The sequence below is a fragment of the Rhipicephalus sanguineus genome, chromosome 3 (assembly GCF_013339695.2).
Source record: "Rhipicephalus sanguineus isolate Rsan-2018 chromosome 3, BIME_Rsan_1.4, whole genome shotgun sequence".
Taxonomy (NCBI): Eukaryota; Metazoa; Arthropoda; class Arachnida; order Ixodida; family Ixodidae; genus Rhipicephalus; species Rhipicephalus sanguineus.
In genome coordinates this window covers 230,274,810-230,289,219 of record NC_051178.1, presented here as the reverse complement: position 1 = coordinate 230,289,219, position 14,410 = coordinate 230,274,810, and the positions used below count along the sequence as shown (strand labels likewise).

General features: G+C 46.3%; 1 pseudogene; it reads left to right on the top strand.

The window, feature by feature from the left end:
* Positions 1 to 1,317: 1,317 nt before the first annotated feature.
* The window catches only part of LOC119386366 (5'-nucleotidase-like), a 32,489-nt pseudogene continuing 19,396 nt past the window's right edge, over positions 1,318 to 14,410 (top strand).

The following is a 14,410-nucleotide window of genomic DNA, read 5'->3' as shown; positions in this document are numbered from 1 at the left end:
TGGTGGCGACGGCGGCGGACACTATCTCAACCAACATTGGCTGTTGTTGTGAGCTCATATAACAGCTTACGGCTCTAAAAAATCAAGATAGAAGCAAGGAACGGAAGAAATATAGTCTCTCTGTAGTGGGCAACTGCCAGATAAAATCTTCAGAAATGCCTTCACCGGTTTCTGGTGTGACGACTAGACATAAAGGGCCCGTAAATCACCTCCAAAATTTTTTAAACCTTTAAAGTAAACGCGCGCATCGAGTTCAGAATGCCGTCACGATCAACAAGCCAAACGCGGCAGCGCTACGAGCCGTGGGCGCGCCACAAGTTCCAAGAAACAATCCTTTGTCCTTTCCGGGCCTTTCGGGAACCCCAGCGTTAGTCATGACGTCATCATTCGCGTCTGGTCATGTCATTCACAAAATGAACATGTTTGTCTGCTAACAGGTAGGTGCGCTCACCACGCCTCTTCGCACAGTGAGCAGGAGCACTCGGCCAAGAGGAGAGACAAGCTGATGAACGGAGCGCAGCGAAGGAAAGAGCGAACCAAGCGAGCGCCCCTTTTGCATCATCAAACGCGTGTAGCTCCGCTGTTACGGCATGATTTCAAAAACTTCTTCCTGCTACGTGTCTGTTGAATATTCGTACACAACTGCAGCACCACAACTAAATTTCGACATATGGGGGGTTTAGTGACCCTTTAAGACTGCTCAACCTTCTGATTAGCGAAATCAGTCGTATAAGATGAATTCTGCTAAGTGAACAGGAGCGCTAAACACTCTTCGTAATGTTCCTATCACTAGCTCTTGTGTTGGCCAGCGTGAGGCCGCTGGGACAGCAATTGTGGGATTTCGTGAAAGAGATATTCGAGCTGGTGTGTAATCGCGGCGTTACTTTTCGGAAACTGAAATGCAAACCTCACAACAAATACATGTTATCAACAAAATGCGCAAAATTAATGGAAATTAGCTCCTTCGTTTTGGTGTGCACTACTACATTATCCAAAATGTTTTAGCACTTGGCTCCAAACAAATAATGATAGTTTCGACCTGCAACAGAACATGCTTATTTAGTGTTAGTAACCCAAGGTTTCTGCCGCTGAGCCGTGAGGCTCTTGAAAAAAAAAGAAATACCGGTTACCTTTATCTAAAATGGCAATAATACTTCGAGTGCTTTGTAAAGCTTCAAATATCGTATACCTTGACGTGAATTGTAATCGAAACAAAGTTTAGTCATATCAACAAGAGTTGCACTTTACAAAATACCCCTCGATAGCAGCCGTGCAGGTGTGGGATTAAATGCCAATAGATCCTCACTATAGACCATACGGAACTCAAACGAATGTGAACACGAAGACAGCGCAGGCAGTCTGGTTTCTCAGTCCTCTTGAGCGAACCGTATTCCATATAGCCGCCCCAATGAATGTACTCTAGGCTGCGAACAGTTGTACCTGACGGTGCCAACTGTGTTTCTAACCGACAGTTGAGACCTCTTAGCAACAGCGCCTACTCCTTTAAGTCGGTAAGTTTACCGATTCAACCATTACTTGCAGCAGTTATACCAAAGTAGTGAATGCTGTGGCAGCTACATGTATACCACTATAACGGCCTCTCTTTCTTGAGGAAATGCTACGCTCATTTCTCATGCATGTACACCCGCCCACAAACGTATACGGATCGTGGGCTCCACTGGAAATGCGAATTTCTGCTCTGTTAGTTCACGGCGCTTCTGACCTACGGGCTAGCGGCATAGGTCGCAGGCACTACTATAGGCTGTAACATATATTTGGAGGCTATGTTTTCAGGCAAAGCGGTGCTATAGCTTTCTCGGAAATTTCGCGTTCCGCAAACTTTTGGGGGCGAGGGTACAAGCGGGGACTTGGACACCGAGGAAAACACATCATGTGACTTCGCTTAATGCGGAAGAAAGTCGTCAGTCTTATGTTTTACTAGTCGTACATACTGCAAAGACGTTTATTGGCGGGCACTCGGCCACGATGCACGACAGCTACAGTCAAGGCAGGGGCCGACTCTCAGCACGAGCCGCGTTCTCTCCGAAATGACGAATGACTTGATTTCGGCGAGCAAGACGGAGTGGTCCGAAATGGCCGACAAGCCAGCGAGATCGGCGTCGCGTGATGGAGGTGACGGGTTATCAGCCGCTGCCGGCGCAGCTCCTCGTAGCTTTGGCACAGTGTGATGACCTCTGCCACAGTGCGAGGATTTTTGGCGAGCAGCATGGTGAAGGCACCGTCGTCGATGCCCTTCATTCGCTCCGGATCTTGTCAGACTCAGACATCGTCGCGTGGGCTTTTCTTGCACAAGTCGAGGACGTCTTCGATGTAACTCGTGAAAGACTCGCCGGACTGTTGAGCTCGTTCGCGTAAACATTGTTCGGCTTGCAGCTTACGAACAGCAGGGCGGCCGAAGACATCGATGATGGCGGTCTTGAAAGCGGACCACGTAGGAAAATCGGATGCGTGGTTGTTGTACCATAGGCTTGCCTCACCCGCGATGTAGAAAACCAGGCTGCTCAGTTTTCCTGCCTCGTCCCATTTATTCGGTATGCTCACAGGCTCGTAAATCGCGAGCCAGTCCTCGACGTCGGTGCCATCAACGCCGGTGAAGACAGAAGGGTCGCGGATGCGGGGGACACCGTGGCATGCCGTCTATGGAGGCGTTTGCTGGGCGGCGTCTTGAGGCATGGTAGATGGCACGGCACGGGATCAGAGCTCCAAAAGCACCGAATGCGGACTGAAGTTGTTTTAAGGGCACAGCACTCTCCACCAAATTGTAAAGACGTTTATTGGCGGGCGCTCGGCCACGATGCACGACAGAGACAGTCAAGGTGGGGCCGACTCTCAGCATGAGCTGCGTTCTCTCCGAAAGGAGACGAAGAGGGCGACCCACTAGAAGGTGCTGGAGAGGACGACCCACTGTAGAGTTCCAAGGCTTCGCTACAATACATGCACGTGATGAACGCTGAGCCGCGTATGGGCTCTTTATGAAGTGAACTTCTCGCCTCAACTACCTTTCCCTTCCTCCTTCCCCGGTGCAGGGAAGCCAACCAGGACACCTTTACATGAACTGAAATTTGTGAGAGTTCGTAAGTGTTCATACTTGAACAAGTAGTACATTAAGACAACCACGCGAGAAGGAACAAGGACAAATCTTCTGGTATTCTTGTTCCTTCGTGTGTCATCGCCTTATTGCGTTCCTTGATCAAGGATAGCTTTGTTTAACGTATCCCTGCTTTTTCCCTGTCTGTTTATCTCTCTCTGACCGCCGACCACATTAAGCTTTATCTACCCATCTCTCGGGTTTTCAACGCTGTGAAGTTTTCGTACTCGTAGTTCATGCGGACAAAAATGCCTCAAAAGAAGGGAAACGCCATCGATACTTCGTCGGCGCCAACCCTGCTCCTGTTTCACGCCGCAGCAGTGAAGAACAGAAATGCAGTTACAGCATGCGACATCATTGTCAGCGCTGCTCTCTACAGCAGCGTGAGCTCTACTACTTCACGAATACGCAATAGCGAACGTTCCCTTTCAACATTTTCTACGCACTTCCAGTCAGAACCACTTTCATTCACTAAAAAAAACGCATGATATATACGTCTCATAGAGTTCGTCAAAAAGACGCTCTTCTTTCCATACCACAAGCTCCCGTGGATTGTTTCGACAATGACATTTCGAAAGCGCTATACGAAGGTGGTTTCTCAAGCAAACAGCAGCATAGGTTTCGCATGAACTTCATCGATGAACCGGAGCGTTCGACGACTTTATCGCCTCAGCAGCGAACCAGCTTTCGTGATAAATTGAGACACAGGTGTGCAGCGACAACGACGCCCAGCATTTCCGTTACCCTATATATGTCATATTAAAGGGGTCATGAAGCACCCCTTGGGCTGATTGAAAAAACACATCCTGCGGAAAGCTGACACGGCTATGAACTGCTCTGCCAAATATTACAGTCGTGCGCGTCGCGTAATGGCCACAAGCGGAGCGCGAAGTTGCCGTTTCCCCAGGCACCCTCTTTTCAAACAGAGGCCGGTTCTCACTCTCGTCGGTGCGCGGGGCGTCTGTCCGCTGTACGTCGCAAGAGACATAACATGCTTATTGGCCGATAGCCGACGTAAATTGAGAGCGGCGTTCGGATCAGATGCGCTTCTTGCCGCGGGGTGCCACCACTTGCCGGCGCCGCACTCCTCAGTACACGGTAGCCGCACTCGCGCAAGCGAATCACAGCGGGAGAGCGATCGCGTTTCATGACGCGCGCTGGCGTAACTTCTTTCCCCCATGCCATCCCTCCCTGTCTAGCTTCCAGTGCGCTCGCCGGCACGAGAAAAGAGAGAAAGCGCTGGGAGCGTGCGCCAAACCCCCGTAACTCCGCTGATTCTTGACGGATTCGAGAAATTTTTGCGGCAATCGATTCGGGAGGCAGTACACTCCGATACTGAGGCCATTAGATCATTACTTGGAAAAGTGGTTCATGACCCCTTTAATGATCGGCCAACGCATGCGTGTGCCTGTTGACGAAGGACAGTAATAACTACTTTATGTTTAATCAATTGGGGTTATATTAGTCAACAAATTAATACTTTTCAAATACTTCGATTTGTTATGCAGTTTCTTAAAATATCATCTACTACAGCGTTTTCCCTGCTGGCGTCACGTGCTACGTTACGCCAGCAGGCAAAAGAAGAGAGTTCCACACTCGCCGTCATGACTACGAGCGACGTTGATTAACATTCCGAGGTTTAAATGCTCAGTTATACTCGATATAGTGTACGGGAGGACGACCGCCGTCGTAGCTCAATTGGTACAGCATCGGGCGCGTTATTCGAAGGTTGCAGGTTTGGTCCCTGCCGGCGGCAAGTTGTCTTAGTCCACTTTAATTTCTTCACGCTTATATCGCAATTACTACACATAAAGTCTACTATTTTCCTTGGCTTGATTGTCTGTTAATTGGCATTAACCTTGTAACTATAGCGTTCATGATTTTTTTAGTCAAATATTTCTGCAGTGCTTTAAGGAACGTCTTTACAAGCAGTAAACATTATACTCAATGTTCGTTCTTCCTGACTCTCCCTTAACCCATATATGCACAAACTCAGAAAAAATGACAAAACAAATTTGTTTTTCACAAAAAAGTGTACTGCTACAATCAAAAGAAAGCACAAGTTCTTTATTTACTGCCAGGTAAACACAACACTGCTTTTCAAGCCGTCCTATTCATATAGGACACTGGGCACTAGGGGCGCTATGTGCCGGAGTGGTAAGCCTTGAAACATTTCACGTGCACACCGACGTTGCACTTCTTGCTCTCCATGACGTATTTCATACAAAGCACGCGTTTGCCCGGCGAAAGCGGTCGGCATTTCACGTGCAATTCCTCTCCATGACGTCTTTCACACAAAGCACGCGTTTGCCCGGAGAAAGCGGTCGGCACGTGGCAGCATGAAAAGCAAGTAATGTCTAGGCTTGCACACGTTGAGAGTGAGGCCTGCTTGATGTGCTGCAGGTGGCGCTAGTCATCAGCTAAAGAAATAGCGATGTTAGAGTGCATCAAAGAAGCGTCCTATATGTACGACACTGGGAATATGTGGGTTAAGAGGTGTGATTTTATATATAGCTGAAAAATAACAATGCGGATATTACACTGCCACTTTCCTTCGTGTGTATATAGCTATACGACCTGTTTTTAAATGCCGGATAATTTTCTGTTTCTTCTTTTTCTTTACAGTGACATAGCTAATGAAATCAAACTGTTCTGCCAGATACGATGCTCTATTTTCCCACATTTACTTTCAATAGGTATCAGACATTTAAAAAGAAAAGAGAACAAAATAAATAACATGTTAATCACAATACGCAGAAATACAATGGTTATAATCAGAAACCGCTGCTGGCAAATTTAATGTCACTCAGACGCCTTTGCATCAACCAAATTTTGCAGTAAATGAACTAACTCTCTCTCCGGCGGTTTGCTCTGCAGGTCAAGTATATTTTTGCCCTTTCTTGAAGGGGAGGGCAGGGCGCCTGGAAGGCGTCAACTGATTACAAACGTGAATGAATTGAAATCTCGGGCTTAACGTTCCAAAAAGTAAGATATGTGATCAGGAGGCACGTTGAGGTGAAGGACCCAGTATCTGAACATGCATTCAATGGATGGCAAACGAACGTGTGTGGGCCCCAGCTCCATCAGAATATGACCACCAGGGTCGGTATTGAGTCCACAACCTCAAGTTGGCAACGTCAGCGTTGGTTAATTGATCGCGGTGAGCAATTGGGAGCACAGAGGATATCAGAGCCACTCCCGAGTTTTGAATCAGGCCCCCCCCCCTCATTGGATGGTGGTGGAAATGCCGCCCACAGCTGTGCTTCACCGCCCACCGCTCCGAGTGGCCCCTTTGAAATGCGCGCCTGAGGAGCCAATAAGTCAACTGTGCGCGCGCAACACCAGCGAGCCGTGCCTCCTGCCACCTGAGAGACAGAGAGGGAGAGAGAATAAGGATGAAAGAAAGGCAGGGAGGTTCCTGCCACCTGGTTAAGTAAATAGCAGGTACCTCGGGGTTTCAAAGATCGCTAACTCCATGTGTAAGTGCAAGAACACAAGCCCCCTTGCTTCCGTTTTCTATGTGCGTCACAGATCCCAGAAATGCGCGAAGAGAAATGAAATGCGGATGTGTGTCGAAAACGGGAAGTTTGAAAACTTGAAATGCTTGAACTTGATATCCCCCCCCCTTCCCCGCTATCAAAATGTGCAGCCCTAAAAAGTTTCTGTGGAAAACCCCACAGTCTCTGTATTGGCATCTGAATGTCGTTTGTTTTCAAAATTTATGTTTAAATGGACGCTTCCTCGATTTGACCCTCGCTCTAAAAAAAAATTGACGCGCTACACTGACGCACGTTCTAGTTCATTCACACGAAGGTAGTGGATATTGCCTCTTCTAAGACTTGGAATGCGTATAAGAAAAATTGGCCGCGTATCTGCGTGCTTCGCTGCAAATGTCATCTAAAGACGATAGAAGAGGCGCTGCGTGAAATATGGACGCCATCTGGCAATACGTCGGGAAACATGAGTGCTGTGCGGGCTGGTAGTCACGGCGCAGCGGCAGGCGAAGACCGGCGGTGACCAACGCGACCGGTGGGGACGCCGGCCAGCCCGAACACGCTGTTTGGCGCGATGCGCCGAAGGAGAAGAAACGTCCGCACTCAACGAGTACTCTCCGCAAACTCTCTTACACGTCGCCTGGGTAAAACAGGAATGCCAGAGCGGCGCCCCCTGTCATTCGTAAAATGCAATACTGAACCGAAACCGAAACACAACATGAGCTTGTGCAGAGGGCACGGAGGAGGACCAGTTTCAGCGCAGTCGCATTTTCATCGCACCTTAAGAAACTAGGGTTGTAACATTGTAGGGCGAGTAGGGCCAGAAGGACCGTCACGACGAAAACCTGCCTCCTCAGTCGTATTCACCTGGAACGTTGGTGTGGCTTCGCGTTCCCTCCTCCGCTCCTGGCCTCTCCACAAAGCTACTGCCTAAGTACGAAGGCCCCTACCACGTCCTACGTCAAGCATCCCCAGTTAACTATATGATTGAGCCTGTTCAATCATCTACGGACCGCCGTTGTCGCGGCCGCGAGACTGTTCACGTCGATCGACTGAAGCCGCATTATGACCCACCAGTTGTACCTGTTCCTTAGGTCGCCAGGATGGCTCCTTTTCCGCGGGGGAGTGATTTGTAACATGGTTGGGCGCAGACAAGAACGCCTGCGAAAGAAGAAGACGAAGACGGTTGCTGTTGGCGCTCGCGCTTGCTCGGCTTGGACCGCTGATCGCTTCAGCTGTGGCAATCTTTTAATAAACGCGTTACTGTCTCAACGTTAAACGCATACCATCAAGGCCTTTAAAATTGCGTATCTATGTATTTTCTATTAAAGGAACACATGACCTAATACTTACCTAATGATGTTACGCCTCAGATATGCGTAATATTTACTTTTTGATCGACAACATTCACAAGTATGAACAGCCATACCAGTTCAAGATGGGTGGACGGTAAGCAAGTGGTTCAACTTTGGCCGGTTGGCTGAATCGGGTGACGTGCCGACAAACAGAAAGACAGAAAGACAGACCAAAATTTCTGCGTTTAAGTTCCCCAAGAAAGACTATCGTCTTTAAAAGAACGGACAAGTGAGGGAAGGGCGCTCTTTCGTGTAGTGCAGTGAACCTTGATCTTCAAAAGTGTTCGCAAAAACTTAGAGGACGCTTGAGCTTCGCCTTCCAGAGTAGAACGCGATAGCGTAACCGGGCCCCGCGCGCATCGCCTTCTCAAGTGCTAGCATGGCTTCGGTTCTCGGTGCATGCCTCAACCATGCCGTAAGGAAACGAACGACTGTGCGCGTAACATTGGCTGTTTCAAACTATCCCAGAATGCCTACTGCAAGTACAGTTGTTAAATGCCCACTACACCATAATTCTTCCTTTTGCGAATCAGTGAAGGGCCCACCACACATCCGTAAGGCAACAGGCGAACCTACGCAGCTGCTCACTTTGTTGATGTTTTTGCAGTTAATGATGATTAAATACGTCTGAGCGCTTTGTAAAGGGTGGACCCTTAGAACCCCCACTCAATGCGCAATTCACATGTTTTGACGCCTGGCGCGAGCCTACGCTTCTGCTACGCAATATTACATGCGTTAGGGAGACTAATTTCACTACATGACATTCATGTAGTGTTTTTTTTTCTTTTTTTTTGAGCCAGTTTCAAGCAATAGTGTGGCTCTGTGGTAGAACGCCTGCTTGCCACGCAGACGCCCTGGGTTTGATTTTAATAAGCTTTTTATTATTTTATTTGCATCTTTCTCGATTTTTCGGCCACCGGCAAGATGATGATTTTTCGCTCACAACCAACGACGCCGACACCGGAATTTTTGCGAAACGAACTCGTTAACGCTGCCGCGTTAATAAAAGTGTGCCAAAAAGACACGCATGATTATCATGTGCCTGTAGGGCTTATACCACTTCTAGTTCTCACTTATGCACACACAGATCTTCGAAGTAAAAACTACACTTGAATGGTGTTCCGCTATTACGGAGTTTCCGAGTATGTGTTGAATGTTCTAAGAAGCCACACGTGTTGTTCCTAATGCAAAGCCTTCGCTGTGATAGAGTTGTTACTGTCTTAAAAGCTGGCTCATACCCGTGCGAATGACTGGTCATGGTGTAACAAATGAGGAGGAATGAAAGGAAGGGAAGTCAACCAGATTCAGATTATACACAGACGAATCACGGCAGGAAGCCAAACTAAACAACAAAAATTGAAACCTTTGCTCGGGGTCTAGCGATTTATGATCGAACTTATTCAGAAAGAAATGAATAAAGATTACTAAACTATACCCTATTGTTGATAACGCTAACAACGTCATCTTCCGGGCGCTTCAATGAACTTATGCAGCGCAGCTTGGATGCGGCCTTTGTTTGAATCTAACTGACAGACCCAAAAAGAAAAAAGGTTTGATGTTAGAGTTAAGCCCAGATTTCCTGTCGGCATTGCCAGAAACATACTTTTGTTGGAAGGGAAGCGGTGGCACGATAGGACAGAATGATTAATGTCTTGTAGCTTCGTTTAATGTCCATAGAGGTTAATTCACGAGAAACCTGTCAAGTACCGATAGTTTCGAAGAAAATACTAACAAAAATCCTCATTAACCATGGTCATCGTCAATACAATCGCCACCATCACCGACACGACTACGTGGGTGTTCCATATTTTGTTCTTTTGAGAGTAAGATTCATTTAGTACAATATTTATGAACGTACAAAACTCACTCATATTTTCAGAGGCTGTGTTAAATATGACGGACTGAGCTTAATTTGTGATCAATGTTAAAATACTTCTTTACGATTAATTCAGCGGCATTGAGAAGAAGTACTACTGCAGTGCAGCGGATTTTTTGGATCGAACTGAGGAAATTACTCTTCCTCATTTCACGCTGAAACGTTACAACATGACAATAAGTGGTTATTTAGTGATGTTCTGTTTTTTTTTTTCTGTCATCCGTTTTGCTGACCTGACCGTCAGCTGTCCCTGGCAGGCTTGCTTTGCAATTCTCCGTTGAGTGAAACAAGGAAGGCAGGTAAAGGGGGGAGGGGGGAGGGGGGGCGCTTGTTGGGCCCGGTCGACAAGTTGGCGCTCGTCGACGAGGTCCGTCTTTGAGATCGCAGCCTCCCACACTTCGTTGAAGAGGTTGGGGTCTGCATGTGTTGCTCCTGTTTGCAGCGCTAGGATGCTTCCTTTCGATTGCAGCAGAAGGTGTGCCGAGTGTCTGCCACATTGCCGTTTGTGCAAATGTAGCCGTATAACCTTGGCTGCACATGGTGCAATAGGATGCTGCGAGTGGACGCATGGCTCTGAAGTCGCCTGTAGTCGGTGCCTCGTCTGTTGTGAGTTTGGGATGTGGTAAAGGGTATAACCTGCGTTCACGCCGATAGAACTGAAAGATCAATGAATTTCTGCTGCTAGGTACTACGCTTGTCACCTCCTCTGCCGCTTCATCATCCTCTTTCGACATTTCTTCACAGCTCGCATTTAAATCATCGAAAAGGGCAGCTCAGGATAATGTATGGATGTTCCAATCGCCTCATCAAACACGTCTTGCAGGAAACGCATCGAGTGGCCTTTCTTTCTGGACACAGCGTTGTCCTGATGACGACATCATTTTCTGCACCACGGAAATGCTAGAAATAGCTTAGTGTGAGTAAAGTGAAGAGCTAGGCTAGCCAGACGTCATCATTCACTGCACCATGGAAATACTAGGAATAGCTTAATGTGAATAAAGTGAAAGACTATAGTCTAGCCCATCACGGCGCTTGCTTCACGGACACACCTGCTAAAAATGTGAGTCCTCTCGCTCGTTATTTTCCATGTCTGCCTCTCGGCTACTGCTGAAGCCCGTAGGTTTTGTCACTTACTTAAACGAGTATGTTGATTCATTGATGTGTGACAAAGTTTGCGTTTGTAGTAGCTACTTTCGTTTTTCCCGCTTTCATCTCTCAAAAAAATATATATAAACGCTGACACTGTTCTCATGGACAGTAAAGAAAGCCAGTAAAATTTTACACATAAAACAATCTGTTGTGATATAGCATTCGAGAACCATATCTTTCTTTCTTTTTTCGAAAAGAGTCAAGTCAAGTTTAAGTGGAATTGAGAACAACGCAATTGCTTGCTACTCATAATATGGTTGAACGGGCTACAAGAATATGTTTTCGAGGTCCTCGTGTCATTAAAGCACAAACCTACATGGCACTTACTGTGTGGCTAGTCTGTTACAGCCAGCATTCAGGGGTAATTGGTGGATTCCACACTTATAGATATGTAAAAGTAATTCGTATCAATCGACTCGTTTCAACGCTGTATTCAAGTCTACGTTGGTTACACAAAGAGCGTCACTGGTAGCGCATCCTGGATTTCGCGATTCTGTGCTACAGAATTGACCACAAAAATGTTCTTTTTACGGCACCATCCTTCGCTGGACGAGAAGAGCCGTCGATAGTCCTGATAACCCTTGATTGCACCCATAGACCACGGCGGGAGCATCAGTTTTTTGCACGCCTTTTTCTCCTGACGCGGTCCGGCACATCAACGTGAATTTTGGAAGCGATTCTATTTACTCTTTCATACAGTTCATTTTTCAACCACAATAGCGCACTTCAGATTATTCCATCTCGTGCGTGCACTTCAGAGGTCGTACGTTCCTTTTGGATTTATTAATGAGAACTAACAGCCAATAATACCAAGGAAAGTATAGGGGATGTTATTTGTAGTAATTGGGATATAAATGTGAAAAAAGTAAAGCGGATGAAAAGATAACTTGCCCCCGGCAGGGACCGAACCTGCAGCCTTCGAATTATTGGGTTTGTGTCCTTAGTATGAACTTATGTCCTCAACTTGTTCATCTATGTCGTCGTCCATTTTAAATGTACCCCATTGGAACAAAGCTACAATAATGAGATAACTGGCCAACCGGTAAACGGACTTTAGGCGGCTGCGCTGAATATTTTTGTCACGAGGTGTTCAGGGAGCATGCATATTCGTTGAACGGATATGACTCACTTTGATTTGAACCGGTTCAGGATTGGACTAAGTTTTTTATTCGAAACTAACTTTTTAGGGTTGCTTCAATCGCCGTTAATTTGTCAGTTTTGCTTAGAAATGTTTTTAAATTAAAAGAAACCTAGATATGCTTCAAGTTGCCGTCCAGTTTAGCCCAACTCTTCGATCTTACTCATTTGTCATATTGAAAAAAAAAGAAACTTCTCACTCATTCATTCTCTATTTGCAATATATTTTTATAAAGATGTGCAAAATAATTATGCAGCATCTCGCTGCATGTTTCTTCTTTTTTTGAAAAAGGAGAGAGGCGGGGCGGAGCATGTAGTTTTGGAGAAGATACAAAAAAAACGTTTAAGAAATGACGTATAAGAGTGAGCTCCTAAACGACGCAAGGTGCTGCTCCCGCGTGATCACCTTCTGTGTAATGGCGTCAGGATAGTCTAACTTCCGGAAACGAGGCCAAAACCGGTTGTAGAAAAGCTGTTATAGTTTAATTTATTCAGGGCGTTTTGCAGCTCGACAGTACTCGGCAGTATATTTCCCCTGCTTTTTAAGTACCACACCGTCACTTAACGAAGATGAACGTGTAAGTTCATTGTAATAGGGATTCAAAACAGACTCTTACAGTACGCTCCAGTGATACTGGGCCCGAGGCAAAGGTCTCTCAAGCCTAAATATGAAATGTTATTTTTATTGGCGGACAATGTTTCTTGGTGTTAGCTTTGACATATCCGAGCACAAAAGTTGTCATATCAAAGACCACAGTTTGTTTTGTTCTGTTTTTTTTTTTAAGAAACAGTGATAATATTGCAGCGTTCTTTGAAATTACATGTCCATTAAGATCATTTCAAAGAAAAAACGGCACATTTGTGATCTAAAAAATATTTACATACTGTTCGCGTTCCCACACTGATTCAAGTTTCTGCCTTAATGGTTGAAGAAATTTTTTCACAGCTTTACAGACACCTAGAAGCAAGTCTGAATTCGAAATAAAGTCGGCAAAATGTGGCTCATATAGAAGATGACGATTTACTGATTGCCCATGATATTGTCGAAGAAAAGCTCCCTGCAAAAAGCTTATGCCATAATCAGAGTCCACAAAACTATAAGTACTCTTAATTTATTGCGGCAACATTCGAACGTAAAGTGTAGAGTGTGAACAGTACCATGAAATATACTTCAATTCTATTTTTAAATCCAAAAAACAAACCAGCGCTACAACGTACTGTTTATGTTAGAGAAGCATTTCGAAGGACAAGAAATGCAGATTCGATAATTAGTATACCTCACATGAGATGCGGTATTCCTTAGAACTATTGGCTAAAGGAGTAGAAAACCGGCTCGCAACGCGAATTAATGCTTCTGTTTGAAGCCAGCATTACTGGACCATCAAGAATTGTTTTTTGGGATCAGCTCAGGTGATCTCAAAATTGCCAAATGCAGCACCTGCCTGCGATGGCATTACAAATGAAATGTTACAGATATTGTCACAAAACTCCGCAAATGGTATTTCGAATCTGTTAAACTATACTATATTAAGAAATCGCGGAGCCTACACAAATGATTCATCACAAAGCAGGCCCGTAGCCAGGGGGAGGGCACGGTGTAAGATATATACTCTTTAGGTGAGGACACTCGCGAGACGCGATCGACCAGATAAAGTAACAACGCCGAGAGCCCGCCGGACCGCTGACGGCAGCGGATACCTACCGGCGGGATGATGCAACTTCAACACAAAAACGCGTTCCCGTAGCAACTGGCGCTTCGCGGGAAATCTGAATTTCCTAGTCAGCGAACGCGGCTACGGCTTGCTGGACGCATACCGCGTTTTTCACGAGCGAAAAACAAGACATGCAGCGGACGCCGGCGTTGCCGCCGGCTGCGTCGGTTGCTATAGCAACGGTGCAGAAAGCATTTTCTCTCTTTAAGTTGCGTCTTCCCGCCGCTAGATACCCGCTGCGGTCACAGGACCAACAGACGCGCGCCGTTGTTACTTTATCTGGTCGAACGCGCTCTGCATGCAAGCCGAGAAGTGTCCACACCTAAACAGTATATATCTTACACCGTGGGGGAGGGGGGGCGTAGGCGCGCGCTCCGTAGGGTGTTTTTACCAAAAATAAATAATGAAAATAGGTATTTTTCTCAAATAGACAAGGCTTTCTGCCTACGGGCCTGTTACAAAGATTATTCCGTTATTTGAGAAGCGAGCAGCAGGACAACGCATGATCGACTGCTTCAGTATCAAATGTAGGGAAGCATAAGGAAAGGTTCATAAGTGGCATATAAAAGGTTTGAACA